Source organism: Desmodus rotundus, chromosome 3 (assembly GCF_022682495.2).
Source record: "Desmodus rotundus isolate HL8 chromosome 3, HLdesRot8A.1, whole genome shotgun sequence".
NCBI classification, from domain to species: Eukaryota; Metazoa; Chordata; class Mammalia; order Chiroptera; family Phyllostomidae; genus Desmodus; species Desmodus rotundus.
In genome coordinates, this window is record NC_071389.1 from 138,206,152 (window position 1) to 138,223,236 (window position 17,085).

At 38.3% G+C, this 17,085-nt stretch overlaps 1 protein-coding gene and 1 pseudogene across 5 annotated transcripts in view; one reads left to right on the top strand and one right to left on the bottom strand.

Annotated features, from left to right (window-relative positions):
* The window catches only part of FRS2 (fibroblast growth factor receptor substrate 2), a 106,425-nt gene extending 90,681 nt beyond the window's left edge, over positions 1-15,744 (bottom strand). For 4 of the 5 annotated variants that reach the window (XM_045184610.3, XM_024576463.4, XM_024576461.4 and 1 more), the window contains exon 1: positions 15,608-15,744. The gene's annotated coding sequence lies outside the window, so the exon portion shown is untranslated. Of the gene's footprint in view, positions 1-15,009; positions 15,327-15,607 lie in introns of those variants that run through there. The other variant, XM_045184609.3, reaches the window with a different exon arrangement.
* Positions 321-3,104, top strand: LOC112319162 (mitochondrial import inner membrane translocase subunit TIM14 pseudogene; annotated as a pseudogene).
* Positions 15,745-17,085: the final 1,341 nt, after the last annotated feature.

Below are 17,085 nucleotides of genomic sequence, written 5' to 3' on the forward strand. Positions count from 1 at the left end.
ACTTTCTTATTATATCTCCACCCTTTTGCTCTCACCAAATGAGCTGGACGCTTAACAAGAGCCAGCTGTTTGTTCCCAAACCAGTTTATGCCAACTGGACTTGTTATTGTAATTATGTAATCTAAGATTATGTAAACTGATGAAGTATGAGTGTGAAAGGGGTTGTTTCTCTGAAATTCTGTTAAAAAGTTCAAAAAGATTCAAAGCATAATTATTTTTTAAAAGTTATTATGGAATCAAGTGTATGTAAGAGCTCTAGAAGAATAAAGAAAAAAAGCCTAAAATTGTAAAGTTTTTAACACACTGAAAATGCCGTTTTAATTCTCTCTTTTCTAAGAAAGATATTTACCAGATAATGCTTCATGGGTGTGCATTGTGCTAAAAAGACAATCCAGAGCTCTTATCAAAGGACTATCCACAAAGAAAAACCTTGACCTTATGGGGAAAAATGGTGAAAGAATGTATATCCAAGTTAAAAGTAAAGATACATTTTTTTGTGAATCCCTGCTAACCAACTTTTCAACATCACATATACCTATTCAACATCATCTATAAGATCTTCATATGTAGCTACAGCAAAAATGTATAGGAATATTGTGGGGGTTTTATTTTATTTATTTTTTTTAAAGAGAGGGGAAGGGAGGGAGAAAAAAAGGGAGTAACATCGATGTGCGATTGGTTGCCTCTCACACTCCCCCAACTGGAGAGCAGGCCCACAACCCAGGCTCGTGCCCTGACCGGAAATTGAACTGGCAACCTTTCGGTTTGCAGGCTGGCACTCAATTTACTGAGCCACACCAGCCAGGACTGGAATATTGTAAAGACTAAATAAAGTATTTATGCACAGTGCTTGGCACTTAGTAATATTCAATTAAAAACTTCTGCTTTTCTTTAAAGGTTTTGTTATTGCCCTGATGGTCTACTGCTCTAAGAATACATATAGAAAAGTAAAAGATACACGCTCTCCTTATTATTCTGTTATTCTGTATTTACATATATTATTTATACTCCATACATCCTTAGCCATATGACTTCTGTGGTAGCCATTAAAATAGCGAAGACAGCCAGTACTCCTAAGAGCCCCAGGTGAGTATAGTCACCCAGGGTTCATTCAACTGTAAGGAAACATTACGGTATTGCATTAACATGTCAGCACGAGCTGACATGAACATGGGAAAAAATGAGTAAGGTGTGGTGTGGTAACAGTGGACGGAGCAGCAGTTCTTTGAAGAGGGAACAGACATGGGAAAAGGTCATGGATCCAAACTGAGAAAAGTAACTAGAAGACAATGGCAGAGGCCAGGGAGAGAAGCAATGCAAGAACTGGCAATCATTTTGTAGGCAAGAAACCTATAAGCTAAAGAGGTTCCAGGTACAGTAAGAGGATGGATCTGGTGAGTCAACCTCTTGCTCAGAAATGTTGAACACTGGCACAGGTATTAAAGTGCTTTCCCAAATTACTTAAAAGCAAAATCACATTTTAAAAGTTCATGTCATTTTGACATTATGATCAATTTTACTCTTCACAGAAAACTGTTACATAAATGCACTCTAAAATTAGAACAATGAAGTACCTTTTTCACCTATTAAGTTGGGGGAGGAAGTGTGGTAACACTAATATCCACTCTAACAAGGAGACAGTGAAATTGTACTAATGGTACCATCCTTTAGAGAAACAATTTGACCAAATGTTTCAAGACTAAGAAACCCTCATATCCTTTGGCTCAGCATAACACATCTGGGAATCTGCCCCAGGAAATAACTAAAAATATAAAGAAATCTATATGCTCAAAGGTTTTTTCAGCAACATTTCTTATAAGAGCAAAAATTAAGTATGATGGTGACAGAGAACACACTTAATATTTTAAGTTAAAAAAAGCAGCAAGCAAAATTAAACATATACTATAACAATGACATAAAACTTCATATGGAAAAGGCTATATAAAACTCCAAAATGATGACTGTATTAGGGTGGTAGATTCAAAATACGTAAAATGTTATTTTACTTTTAGAATTAAAACAAATTATATTTTAAAATATGCATCTCAAAAGGTTATATACAGGATGATTTCATTCATATAGCATTGTCAAAATGACAAAACTAGTGATAGCTGTGTGTGTGAATGCAGAGGTAGCACCAGGAATTCTGTATCTTGATTGTGGTTACACAAAACTATACATGGAATAATATTTCACAGACCTACAAACCCACACCCACAGAAATGTAGATTTAAAATCTGTATGTGGTCTATAGTTTAGTTAACAGTAATATAGCAATATCAATTTCCTGGTTTTCATATTGTATGCGTGCTACATAAGATGTCACCATTGCGAAAACTGAGTGAAGAGGAATAGGACCCTACTATTTTTGCAACATCCTGAGTCTTTACCTCAAAAGTCAAAAAAATAAAAGACAAAATAAACATGTGCTTGCATGTATAATATTAAGATTTGCTTTGATGGGGTGGGAGACAAGGGAATGTGAAATGTACCATGTAATATACAGGGTGGGACAAAAGCAGGTTTACAGCTGTTCGTATGGAGAATACTACAATTATTAAGGGTCACCACCTCCATGTTTTCTGGGGCACCCATGTCTGCACGCTTTATCCCTGGCAGTGTTGGCCACCTTGCTTTATGGTGGAGGCGTGGAGTTGATGGCCACAGCCTCTGGCCTGGGAGGAACCACACTCTCGGGAGAGGCAGAGGAACCAAGCACCAGCTATGGCCAGTACAGTGGTAGCAGCTGGAATGACAATCGCTGATGCTGGGTTTGCAGGCCAGGCCATTATGTTTTGCAGGCCATGAAGCATATGGAACTTCAAGTCAAACAAGTTTTTCAAAGTCCACCAAAATCTGCCTTTAGAGGTAGCTATTACAGAGGTGGGTTTGAACCCAAAATGACAGAACAGGAAGCAGCATTAATCCTAGGTCCCTCCTGCCAATAAAGAAAAAATAAGAGATGCTCTTTGACAAAATTAAGCTTTTAAATCACCCAGACAAGGAAGAATCTCCATATGTAGCAGCCAAAACCAATGAAGCTAAAGACTTACTACAAGGTCAAGCTAAAAAAATGATGTAAATGTATGATGAATTTTAAGTTTGTATTACTTATGTATATGAGTACCAGCTTTTTACTATACAAAAAGCTACAAATTTTAAAAACAATTGAGCACAAATGAAGTCAAAGCCTTGGTGTAAGTTTCTTAAATTTGAGGATTTTAAATCAGATTATAACATATTTGGAGATTCATGCTCAATAATTATGGATAAATACATACCATTTGAACAGAAAAAAGAAAATAACACAATAGTTAATAAATAATAAATGAATACACTCTGTATTTTGCATACTCACAACTGTAAACCCACTTTTGCCCCACCTTGTATAATTTCCAGGACACCACCACCCGCTAGTCACCAAACCCCACAGGAAGCAAATGGCAGTTTTCAGATTGAACATAATTCACTTAGGGCAGGTTTCATTACAAGGCTTCAACTGAAATGAAAGTATCGATCAATTTTCAGAATTACAATTAGTTTAATTCTAAAACTTAGCTAAATAATTAAAGCTTAGCTAACTAGTTTTGAACCCATACTTATATAACCAATTAAGCAATAGCCCTCAGAATTTTCTCCCTTGCCAGAAAAGTTTCAGCAAGTATAAATAAAATTTTTCTTACATATATTCAACTTAAATACATAAGTGACTAATAAACAGGATGTAAGTTTATCACCGCTGGACTGTGCTACATGACAGTAATGAAAAGTATCTCAATTCATCGTTTTAACCTCAAAGACTACACTGTTCTTAATATCTAGTAGCTCCCAATAACTATTTACTGAATCAATTAGTCAATGGGTGAATTCCTATTCTAACTAAGACTCAATGCCCACGTTCCTTCAGCTCTAACTGAGAATGAGGAGAGAAGGTAAGAGGTAAGAGAAAAAGAAGTAAATCTGGATAGGGTCCAGCTTCTACCAATTCACCAGGTCAAAAGATGACATTTAACCAACACTACGCCCTAGTATCAATGCAAAAGTTGACCTGAGGAAAAACTTTAAATCATTTCCTTTGATCACCCAAATCTTAAAGACACACCTAGAAAAAGAACTGAGTTAGTATCAGAAAATCTGCCTCACAAATCATTATCATATAATGCTCTTAAGAAAGCCAAATTTTCTTTGCTGTGTGCAAATCCATCAACTTTTTGATCTGAAAAATCTTAGCTTGTTATGCAAAGCATCAGAAACCCCTTCCACATGAGCATTAAGCTCTGAGCAACAATGTATGTTATATATACTCATATATTATGTATTATGAATATATTCATATATAAATATTAAATATATAAATAAATAATGCAGTTACACTAGGACTACCACCATTTAAGACAAACAGCAACTCGTGCCTATGTTGTTTATACATTCAACAGTCAGTGACAATATAACGGTGAACAAGACACAGATCATGTACAATTTATGGTCTATCTAGTAACATAAAGGCAACTATACCTAGTAAAAAGAATCTTAAGAAAACCAGGGTATGAATTTCGATGCTTCCTCTTATTAGCTATGTCTCTGCGTCTTAGTTTCTAGAACTATAAAAAGTACTACTGTCGTGAAGATTAAAATAAAACTGTAAAATGTAAAAATGGTTGGCAAGATAGAAGACACGATACGAACGTAAGGTATACTATTACTGTACCTAGCTTTTCATTAAGAAAAAACAAAACACTAGGATACCACCCAGCATATTGCTTACTAGTTACAGGGGGAAGAAAACAGTAACTGTATAGTGAATAAACCAGGTAGCATCTTGACCTAAATTAAAATCATTAATAAGGGGCAAGTGGACATTATGTATATCCATATATAATATCCTGAGAGGAATACATCACTCTTGTAGTACTCTGACTGAAGATAAAATAAATAGCCTGACTCAAATCACGAGGCACATCAGACCAAATCAGACAAACCCAAATTGAAAAACCTCCTATAAAATAACTGACTGGTATTCTTCAATTAAAGACAAAGAAAAGCTAAGAAATTCTTCCCAATTAAAGGACAGTAAAAAGAAATGACAATCAAATAAATACATGATCAAACGGGAAGAACTGGAATATAAAGTGTAAAGTATCGATGTTAAATTTCTGGAATTTGATAGGGGCACTGTAATTACATTCGAGGATGTCCTAATTCTTAGGAAATACACTCTGAGGTATTATGAGGCAAGAAAGCATATAACATACTCTTCAATGATTCACGAAAATAAATAATAATGTGTATATGCCATAAGATAAATATGACAAAATGTTAAAAACTGGTGAATATGTGTAAAAGGTATACAAGAATCTACTGTATCATTTTTGCAACTTTTCTGTAAGTCTAAAATTATTTCAAAATAAAAAGATTAACCTCCAGGTGTTTACTTATAAGCTATAAGCTATACAATTTTAAAGTACTATTAAAAATTACTCTGTAACCTGTGGCTGGTATAGCTCAGCTGGTTGGAGCATCATCTGCTAAACCAAGGGGTTGTGGGTTCGATACCCAGTCAGGGCACATATCCAGGTTGGGCCCAGTCACCCGTCAGTGTGTGTATGAAAGGCAACTGTGTATGAGAGGCAACGAATTCATGTTCTCTCTCACATCGATGATTTTCTCTCTCTCTCCCCCTCCCTTCCCCTCTAAAATTAGTAAGCATATCTTCAGGTGAGGAATTAAAAAAAAATCACTCTGCAAAATTAACACAGATAGAGTTCTAAGAAGCTTCATAGTTAAATTAACAAACAAGAAAGTATGTCACAGGAGCAAGAGCCAGCAAAAACAAACAGCAAAATCATATCTGCAAAGATACTGGAATGATCAGATACAAAATATAAAACAAATATATTTAATAGGTTTAAAAAAAAATCTCAAGAACATGATCAAGAAAAGCAGTAAGATTACAAAAAAGGACAGTCTTAAAAAAGAACCACATGAAACTTCTGGAAATAAAAAAAAATAGTCATGAAATTTTGTAAAACTCAATGAACATGCTACAACATAGATAATAAAACTTGAAGACATCATGCTAAATGAAATAAGTCAGACACAAAAGGAAAAATATTTTATGACCCACTTATATGAGGTACCTAAAACAGTCAAATTCACAAAATAAAATACAGGGTCCGGCACAAATAATGCCCATGTTCTATTACAAAGTCACAAGCATATAATTCTGTAACATACCAATATCACACTCAAGCATACCATATGACACTTTAGGTGAAATGTTCAAATTAAAACTATAAGTTTTACACCCATATTATTACCCTACCAACCACACTCAAGCAGGACTCACTTCTGCCGGACCCTGTAGTTGTTGCCAGGGGCCGGTGGGAGGGGGACTGGGGAATTATTAAAGACAAATGGGAAGTAGTATAAAGGGCTTCAAAGACCCCGGTGGTATTCGATTTTCTAAGCTAATTGGTGGTGCATGGTAGTTCATTTTATAATTACTTCAATTGTACATTATACTGTACGCTTTTGTAATAGAAGCACATTTTAAATATCAACACAAAAGGGAAAAAAAATCAAATGACCAGTGATCACCCCCTAAAAAATCCAGACTACTTCACAAAACTTGGTTTTTGAAATTGAAACAGTAAGAAGATGCACTGTTTCATTATACAAACACTTATCTTTGCCTATAATTGAACTGAGGGGTGGCGTGAAGATTTCTAACCCTCTTCTCCCTCTTAACTTCCTAACCCGAGAGAGCTACACTAATACAGTAGTCACTAGCCAAATGTGGCTATTCACATTCAAACTAATAAAAAATTAACTACTATTTAAAATGTAGTCCCTGTGTAACATTAGGCACATTTTCAGTGTTCAATATATGAAGATCACCATGTTGAATCGCACAGATATGAAACATTTCCATAACTGCAGGAAGTTCTGTTACTGCTGCTATTTTTATGATGCTAGAAATATATTGATAATTAGATAATCTTAAATACAAAAGAACATCTTAAAATTCATTAACTGTCCTTTTAAAGTCATTTATGTCTCTGAAACTACTGCTCCTTAGTAGTAGTTTTAAAGGTTTGCTGTTTGTTAAAAATATATAGAAAGTGTCAGGAACTGTCCAATATTGGACCAAAACCACCAGAACAAAGGATTTTTTTTTTAATGAGCCAAAGTTAAGTATTGGGCCAAAAAGAGCATTTAGTTTTTTTCCATAAAACAAAAGACATTTTTCATTTTCACCAATAACTTTATTGATTTGGATCTTTTGAGTATGTCGGCTACCTCCTGCTATTTACTGGCTTCTAATGAATAGAGACCGGGTGCTGCTACACATCCTCCAATGCATAAGACAGCCCCACAGCAAAGAACTGTTTGGCCAGAATGTCCACACTACCAAGAAACTTCGCAAACCACTTTTGACATGTTCAATCAGTCACAGCACCTTCTCCATACACTGCACAAGTCTTTTTTTGTGTTTCAGTAGCAGTTTTGCCTTTCTTGAACTAAAAATAATAAAGATACACTGAAAATGTTGCGTATCTTCTTCCATCTTCAATATTAAAATGGCTGAACAAAAATTCACCAATTTGGTAAGTTTTTTTAAAATGCATGCTGATATGACAGCTGTCACAATACAATAACAAAATTGTTTTGAATGAAGTTAAAGACAACTAAGCACTACTAGAGCCACTAAGGAAAAAAATAAAAACTTTTTTTGCCAACCCAATAGTTAAGCACTGTGCTACTAAATTGAATACAGCCATGTCACAGGAACACAAACATTCACAGAATGAACATCATCCCTTTCGGGGAGCACCAATTTAGTTGATAGTACTTTAAAAACACGGTTTACATACATGTAAAATCACAAAACGCAAAATTCTTATGAATATTTAAAATAAAAGCCTGTAGGCATTGTGAAATGTCCTTCTTATGTCACTGCAGAACCAGCTCAAACTGGTCCTATCCTGTTTCTGACAAGACCCAGAACCAAAGGTTAAACCTTGGATACACCACTTGTGACCACCCTTCATGAGAAATACATGTGGAATCCCTAACTGCCCCTCCCTGCGCACCTTCTCTTTCCAGAGCAAGGAACTCAGATGTGACCAGAACCTGAATGCAGAACCTTTTGTGAAGCTAAGGAAGATCTGGTGTTGAAAACCCTTAAATTTTGCCCCAAACCCTGGATGGAGGAGACAGACCTGAGCCTTACCTCCAGTCTTCTTGCCAGCTGACCTCGAGATACAAGCTTTTTCTCTCATGAGAAGCAGGTGTCATAGTACTGGCTTATGCTCAGGGGGCAGCAAGCCCTTGCTGGGTAACACTTAAAGCAAAACTGTATTTCTAGCGTCTGAGCATATCATTCATTTCTGCCATTAGGAGAACTTCATAGGAAAAACTTAAGCATTGTTAAAAACTTAAGCTTTGTTAAAATAAATAAATTCTGTATTATTTTTATTTACCAGAATCAATATTAACAACAAAACTCTATAAAACAATAACATCCTTAATATCTAAAGCAGCAAACCTCCAGTTTCTGTGAAAACTAAAGGACAGGGTGTCTAAGCTATTTCAACCTAACATGAACATTTTGCTTCAGGGAGGCTAACATACATTTCTATATATTTCTATAGCACTCTCAATATTTAAAATTACCTAACCAAAAACACTCAAAGGAAACAAATGTTAAGCCTTAATTTAACAGTCACTTATGCAAGGTTTGCACCTTCAGTTACCCCCACATGCATTCTAAGTGAACCAGGGAGTCAGTAAGCTTCTCATGTAGACAACTGAATGCAGTTTCAATAAGTGCTTATGCTAATAATTGGTTTGTGTCCCCAGGAGGACTTCTGTGGCTCCACTTACATAACCGATTACGCAAAGTGCTGAACTATTCTTTCTCTAGGAAGCATTTTGAATACTGATATTTGTACAAGGTTTACTTGCTATGCTAAATAAAAAAAAGCTTTTCTTGCTGTAGCTTCAAGGATCTTTCTTGCAGAAGAGGTGGAAAGGAAAGCCAATTTCTACTACTCCACTCGTCAAAGGCAAGGTTTTTATCTTGTTGGCTAATCCACAGAGCACTGACTTACAGCAAGCACCCTCAGGCTGCCCCCACAGTTCGCCAATTTCCTCCTGGGACTCTGGTTGCGAAACACAGCCTTAAACAAGTAATTTCCAGAAACTTGTTTGAACCCAATTTAAAACAATCTGAACTGCCCCCTTGAAAAGCGCTGTAAGTAATGTAAAACTTGACAAAGTTAAATTCAATGGCTGTGAGAATCCCAATACAGTTCCTGTAGGGTAGTACAAGGGCAGACTGTACCACAAACCTAACTTGAATACGCATAAATATGGTGGATAAGTACTCTCCCCTAAAACCCTGGTTCTGTTTACACCAAGATGATCAGATTTCACAGAACCATAATCTTAAAAAATATATAATAAATCAAAGGTGCCATTTTTATTTTTCCAAGGACATTTAAAAAGAAAATAACTACCAATTATCATCACAATTATTTCATAAAAGAATAGGCTTACACCAAAAATGGCAAAAGATAATTTTAGAAAAAATATCTTTTAACTTCAATAGATATAGCTTTAAGAAAAGCTAGCTCATTCTCATTTCACTTCAGACAAGTAAAAACACTGTCGTGGACTGACACCACTCTACAGTAGCGTTTGGGAATCACAGGTCTAAGCAACCAACTCCCACTTGGAAAAAGAAAGCAACAGTAAGACATGCCCAAACAAAATATTAACCTATTCAATAATCAGGAAATACAGGCTTGGAGGGGTTTAGGGACTCTCCCAAGGTCACAGACCAAGAATCTGACACAGGTCTGTGTAATTCCAGAGCCAGAGTTCCTAACCATTACAATGTTTCCTCTAATATTCTTCCAGAGCTATAAAGATCGGCCCTAATCCAGTCACCTTTGTGACCAATGACAACTGAGGAATTTCCAAGACAGCTGGCGGGAGTAAGAGGTGTACTCCCTAGCCATCATTCACAATGAGGCTAAATAGAACTCCTGACCTTTGCCTCATTAATACCAGCATCACTGCAACTAAGCCACCCAGCCCAGACAAAGCACACACAAAACCGCCTGCCTCCAACAACACTGACGCAGGACTCTTACTTAGGATGGTCCCAAGTTCCTGTGACATAGTAAAAAACACATTCCTAAAAAACAAAATGAACGTATTAATTTCCAGAAGGAAATAAACACTTCCATGGTAACTCAGTCTAAAATTAATAAACTTGCTCTCAAAAAGTTACAACTATAAGCCTTATTTTGCAAACTATTACAATCTTTTATACACTAATACACAGATTCCCCTACTTAAATATCTAAACAGAAAACCACATAAAATTCTATAAATTCAGAGTTCCTAAACATTTCCAAATTAAAATAGATTTTATATATTGGGCTGGCCAAAAAGTCCATTACGTTTTTTCTGTACAATGACTCTAGTAGTGCTTGGCTGTCTTTAACTTCATTCAAAACAACTTCGTTAGATTATATTGTGACAGCTGTCGTATCAGTGTGCATTTTTAAAAAAACTTATCGAAACTGGTGAATTTTTGTGCAGCCATTTTAATATTGAAGATGGAAGAAGATACACATTTTCAGTGCATTATGCCTTATTATTTCAAGAAAGGTAAAACTGCAACTGAAACGCAAAAAAAGATTTGTGCAGGTGTATGGAGAAGGTGCTGTGGCTGATCAAACGTGTCAAAAGTGGTTTGCTAAGTTTCTTGGTAGTATGGACATTTTAGCCAAATAATTCTTTGCTGTAGGGCTGTCTTACACATTGGAAGATGTGTAGCAGCACCCCTGGCCTCTGCCCACTGGATGCCAGTAAATAGCGGGAGATAACTGACATATTCAAAAGATCTAAATCAATAAAGTTATTGGTGAAAATGAAAAATGTCTTTTGTTTTATGGAAAAAAACTAAATGGACTTTTTGGCCAACCGAATATATATCATTATATGATGGTTAAAAGTATCCTATTCTATCCCTCTAAGATAATCAGGACCTAGAGAGAAAACTATTCATATTAATCAAAAGTACTGCCCCGGTTGCTGTGACTCAGTGCACTGAGCACTGGCCCACTAACCAAAAGGTCACCAGTCCGATTCCCAATGAAGGGCATATGTCTGGTTTGTGGGGCCTGGTCCCCCAGTGGGGGGCATGCAAGAGACGATCGATGTATCTCTCACACATGGATGTTTCCCTTTCTTTCTCCCTCCCTTCCCCTTCTCTAAAGGTAAATAAATAAAATCTTTTTTTAACAAGAACATATTGCAGAGAGAAGAAAAATATGTAATTAAATACCATTTTCTATGAAAGGCACTATTACTAGCCAGAAGTAATAGGAGGCATAAAAATTATCTTTGAATATTTAAAGGTCCTTGATATGGAAACCAAAATTGAAAGTCATACATACAAATAAACAGAACACTGTATCAGAGATTTGCTTCCAAATCTTCACATATCACTTACCAACAAATGTCCAAAAGAAACAACCAAACAGCTCTTAAGTAACCAAAGTCTGAGAGTCTAGACCAAATGAATGTGAAATAGTTTGTCCTCCCTGAAATAGGGCAATGAGAGCATAGTATTCTTAATAGCAATAACAAGAAAATTTTATTCCCAGTTGGGCTTTCAATGATCGGACTCTTTCTATCCCTTCTGAATCTGCAACATGAAGGAGAGTACACAGATTTCCAAGTTCTTTTCCCACTATATAAAATTATCTATTTAGTGTCTTTTCCTTCTGTTTTAAATAGATGCCATCTAAGAGTTTTTTCTTTCTCTCTAAACTCTCCCTTGATTCTTTCATCTCCTTATATAGATTCAACTAGTACATGTTTTGTATTATCATCTACACCCATGTTTAATATATGCCTAGCACTGCACTCTCTCATGAACTACAAACCCACATTTCCAAAAGCCTCTGGGCATTTCCAGTGTTTGGCAAGCATATAAAAAAACATATTCAACATATTCAAACTGATATATTATGCACCCTCCTCCCCATATTTCTAGTAATAGTAAGGACCATCATCGCCATCATCCACACTTAAAATGATATGGCTTTGCCCTGATGGGTGTGACTCAGTTGGCTGGACATCCTCCCACAAAGCGAAAGGTCGCCAGTTCAATCACGTCCCAGTCAGGGCTGAATGAGAGACAACTAATCGATGTTTCTCCCCACGTGAATGTTTCTCTCCCTCTCTTTCTCCTTCCCTTTCCCTCTCTCTAAAAATAAATAAATAAAAATATTTTATAAATAAATCTAGCCTTCAGCTTCCACTTCCTCCAAACCTTCCCCAACCACCCCTCCCCTCCTTCTACTCTCCTACTGAATCATCCCAATGCCACCATTACACTGCCCAGTGTTTACACTGCTGTCCACCCTTGAGCAATGTGGGGCTTTGGAGCACCAAGAACCCCCCAACAGTCAAAAATCCACATGTAACTTTTGACTCCCCCCAAACTTAATAGCCTACTGTTGACCAGAAGCCTTACCAATAACATAAACAAGTGATCAACGTACAGGGTGGGGCAAAAGTAGGTTTACAATTGTGAGTACATGAAACTGAGTTTATTCTTCTATTATTATTTATTATTGTATTTTTTCCACATCACTGTGAAATTGCTTTTGCCCCACCCTGTACATTTTATATGTTTTATGTATTATATGCTGTGTTCTAACAATAAAGCAAGAGAAAATGTTATTAACAAAATTTACATTTACCGTACTATACATATTTAATGAAAAAAATAAATCCACATGTAATCTGCCCCATTCAGTTCCAACCCATGTTTTTCAAGGGTCAACTCTATATATTGAAAGTCAGCTTTATACAACAAAAAATTCTACACACTACACTATTAGACCTTAGTAGTTTCTCATTACCTCCCAAATGTTGAACTCCTTAATACAGCATTTAAATAAGTTCCAGCTGCAAGTTAAATTTCAAACCTCACCTTTGAGTCCCCAAAATGAACCTTATATTCTAGGTAATCCAGTCCTCTTAACTTTTCTGTCAGCACACCATGAACTGTTCCCTCCTCCACACTTGGGCTCACATCATTCCTTTTATTTAAAAAGCCTTCTTCATCCACCTATTCCCAACACCTAAATTTTTCTCTCAGAAAAAAAGTCTTACCCTCGGCAATGTTGAACTCAGGTCATCAGTTTACTGGGAGATAACATGATGTAGTGGAAACACACGGGGTTTGGCACCGGGCAGATCTGGATTCAAATTAGGGCTCTGTTATCCGCTAGCAAATAGTCCCCAACTAGCAGAGAGCCTGGTGATCACTTACTGCTCAATAAATCATAGCTTCAGAGATAACTTCAGAAGTATTACTATACCTCCACCGCTCTCCATAATTACTCCAGCTAAAAATGAACCCATTTTCCTTTCATACAATGCCAAACTTTAGGTCCAACCTATGTATTTACACCTATTTTAACTTGTAAATTTTTATGCAAATAGCTTGCATCCCCTTCTAGATTTCAAATTCCTAAAGACCAAAGACTTAATCATTGTATCCTACAAAGCCTATGAATGCTTTTCATGAAGCACACAGCACCACCTGCAATTAGAAAAACTGCTTAATATGTTTAAACAATATAATTCATCTCTTCATGATTTCTGACACACCGTAGAAAATTACTCCCAAAATCTGAATCTTAGTTGCTAGGGCTGTATCTTTATTTGTTCCCACATGTTTGTCTAACATAGCAAATGAATGGACCCGAATAGCATAATTTACAATGCAAATGTTCAGTATCTATTGAATTGACTTGAACATAATAAAATTTACAATGCCTAAGGGTATCTGGTTTTCCCCAAGTATCTTTTTTTACTGTTATAATTCTTGAAATATGTCCCTTCAAAAGACATTAACTACCACCAGTATGGATCCATAACCATACCTAACTTGACTCCTTTTCCAGGTTCCCTCAATGACAATATTCCAGCTGTATGCTCTAAACAATTAACCACTTCATATGGCTAAGAATCTACAGTTTCTATCAGAATGTAAATGTCGGGCAACTAACCTCCCCCCCACAATCTTTTCCAGGAACTTAAAAATCATCCGCCATTTGCCGGAAGATCAAAAACCCTGAAATAAAGTTTCTTTTGCATAGGAGAGCTCACAAAACTTGTCACTTCAGTCTATTTTTCCCTAATTCATATTACCTCCCCAGTCAGTGGGAAAAGAGAAAATGAGGTAAGTACCCAGGTACTTCAGTATAAGTCCTAATACATACGCGGGGAAAGTGTCACGTGCTTCACAAAGGTGGCCTGTGTGCGCTTCACACTGCAAAACACTGGTCATCTGCGGATAGTCATAAACTACAATAACTCATTCCCTTATGATCATAATTGAAAAATTACTATTAAAGGTAGAAAACCCTTATTTCCTACAAACTTTTCAGCGGCATTTATTACCTAAAATCAGTTCATTAAAAATGCTTACATTGCTTTCTCGTTTAGGAAATTCTCGATTTATCCAAGCTAAACACTTCATAAGTTTAAAAAAAAAAAACCTTCAAAAATCACCCCTGCCCACCCGTGTGAACTGTGCATTGCTGTTAACAGTATAAGGAACCTCACAAGTTACCGAGAACACCTCTTTAAAAGTGAAAGAAAATGACAGTTCCAAACAAGGAGGTATAAAAACTTCGAGGAAGAGGAGGTATAACAGTTCTCCAACCCTCTGCAATCCATTTGTGCAACAATCGCAGACTGAACTCATCATACAACGGTGACTTCAAATAGCCACAGGAATTAGGAATACAGATTAGAGAATAGCATCATTTTTTACGTCTGTAAGAAAATAAAGGAAACTCATCTGAACCGATTCTCTTCAACTTGTTCGGTTTTAAATGACTTTTAACAATAGCTTGAGCAAGCTTTCCAGTAACTAAAGATTATGGGAGACACGCTGGTGCCACAGACCTCTCCAGAGCAGGTCCCAAGCGCAGTCCAAATCGATCCCGGGCAACCCATAGGTGCGTCTGGACGAAAAGCTTTGCAAAAAAGATCCCGGGCATCTACACACGCATTGCCCCGCCCTGGGAGTGAGAAGACAACACCTCTGGGACCCGGGCTAATTACGGAGCCCGAATGCAGACCCAGAGGACAAAAAAGTCGGGAACTGGATCCCAAGATTGAGTCCGGTGTCCCGGTTCCCAACCCCACCCAGGTCGGACACAGAAAACCACATCTGGGAGGTAAGGCGAAGATTTGAGGAAGCAGAAAAGAGGGGATCGGAGGGACCGCGGCCCAGCCCATCCCCACTCTCCAGCCCCAACAGCAACAACAGCTCCGTGAACCCTCTCCCCGGCTCCGCCCCGCCCACCCCACGGCCCAGCCGCCCGCTCCCTCCCGCCCGGAGAGTTCGGAAAGACCGCGGCGGTCGACAACCCGCTTCCCGGAACCCGGACAGCCCAGCCCTCAGCTAGGAGCCCGGAGCCCGGAGCGGGCAGCTGGGGCCCCAGAGCGCCAACCCCGACACGGCCCACAGCCGTCCCAGGCTGTTCCCCAGGCCACTCACCGTCGGCCCGGGCGCTGAGAGGGGTCAGGGCGCGGGTCGGCGGGCACGGGTCCCCGGGTTCCGATCCGGGAAGGAGCCCCTACTCGGAGGCGACGGAGCCTCCGCTGCTGTGCCTACAAGGCCTCTCTCTGGCCCGAACCTTGGAAAAGCACTTCCGGGGGAGCGGGAGAGGGAAGGTTTTGGCACCGGAACTGCTCGCGGGCTGGAGCGCCTGGGCCTCCTGGGCGGGGCGGGGCCTTTCCCGCCTGGCGCCCGCAAATCCGCCCCCGGACACCCCGAGAACCCTTTCTGCCCCGTGGCACCTCTGTTCCCCAGGCTATTGCTGCCCTTCGGGTTGTTCCGTTCCAGCCACCTAATTTTGCGTAGGAGGACACCGAGGCTCGGAAAATTTAGATGACGCGGGTCCACAGCATACACCCGGCCTCTCCTCCCTCCGGTGTTTTCTCCAGTCTGCCTCCTTTGAAATAATAATAGTTAACTTTTCCTGAGGGCTTACAACCCGATAGGCACCCTATTAAGCGCTTCAGGTGCTTAACTCAGTTCATGAATCCCCAAGTCCCTTCAGATTGGCGCTATTATGTACGCCTTGCAGGAGAGGAAAGCCGGTCAAAGATGCCAAACTCGATACCATAAACGTTGGCTCTTGATTTTTAACTAAGTGCAAGGACCAAATTATGTTTCTATACTCCATCATCACTTGGAACTTCAACAGAGGCTAAGAACCTAGGTCCTGTTACTTTTACTTATTGCCTGGGTCCTGTTATTTACTTTTTCTCACCCTGGGCAAGTTGCCTGACCTCTCTAAACTAAGCCTCAGTTTCCTCATTTGTAATATCTGATATGTGTATGTCTCTGTGTGTGTACACATATATAATCATCTCTGAATTGTAGGAATTTAAAGTGAAAATGTGTGATAAACACTTCAGTGTACCTAGTACCAACACAGGACTGAATAAAAGCACGATTCTCATATCTCATCATCAGTAGGAACATTTTCTTTTCGTGGAGTCACTCTGACGGGGAGTAATTTGGAAAACTGTGGATTGACAATAAACAACAGAAGAGGTTAATTAAGGAACCAAAAGAAGAGTAGAGATTTTTGCAGTGGGAAAAATGAAGGTAGGTGAGCCAAAGAATGCCCTGTGGCCAGCCTGGATACTTGTGATATTGTGAGCCAAGACAGTATGAGGACCCACCGTCAGCTGCCAGACAGGGAATGGAGGGGGCAAAAAAGGAAAAAAGGGATTCCTCCGCTACAAAATCAAGAAAGCATTAAACATCTGAGGCAGATTCTGTATCTCAGGCCAGATACAGGCGAAATAAAGCCTCTTAGCATGCATACTATCTGCAAAACAAATTTGCAAGCATCTGTGGGGGAGGAAGTTTTTTTTTTAATTTTCTACTTAAAAAGGCAGGGGAAATGGAAACGGTTTACAACCCGTTATTATGAATTTAAGATGCAAACAATGTCTTTGCTA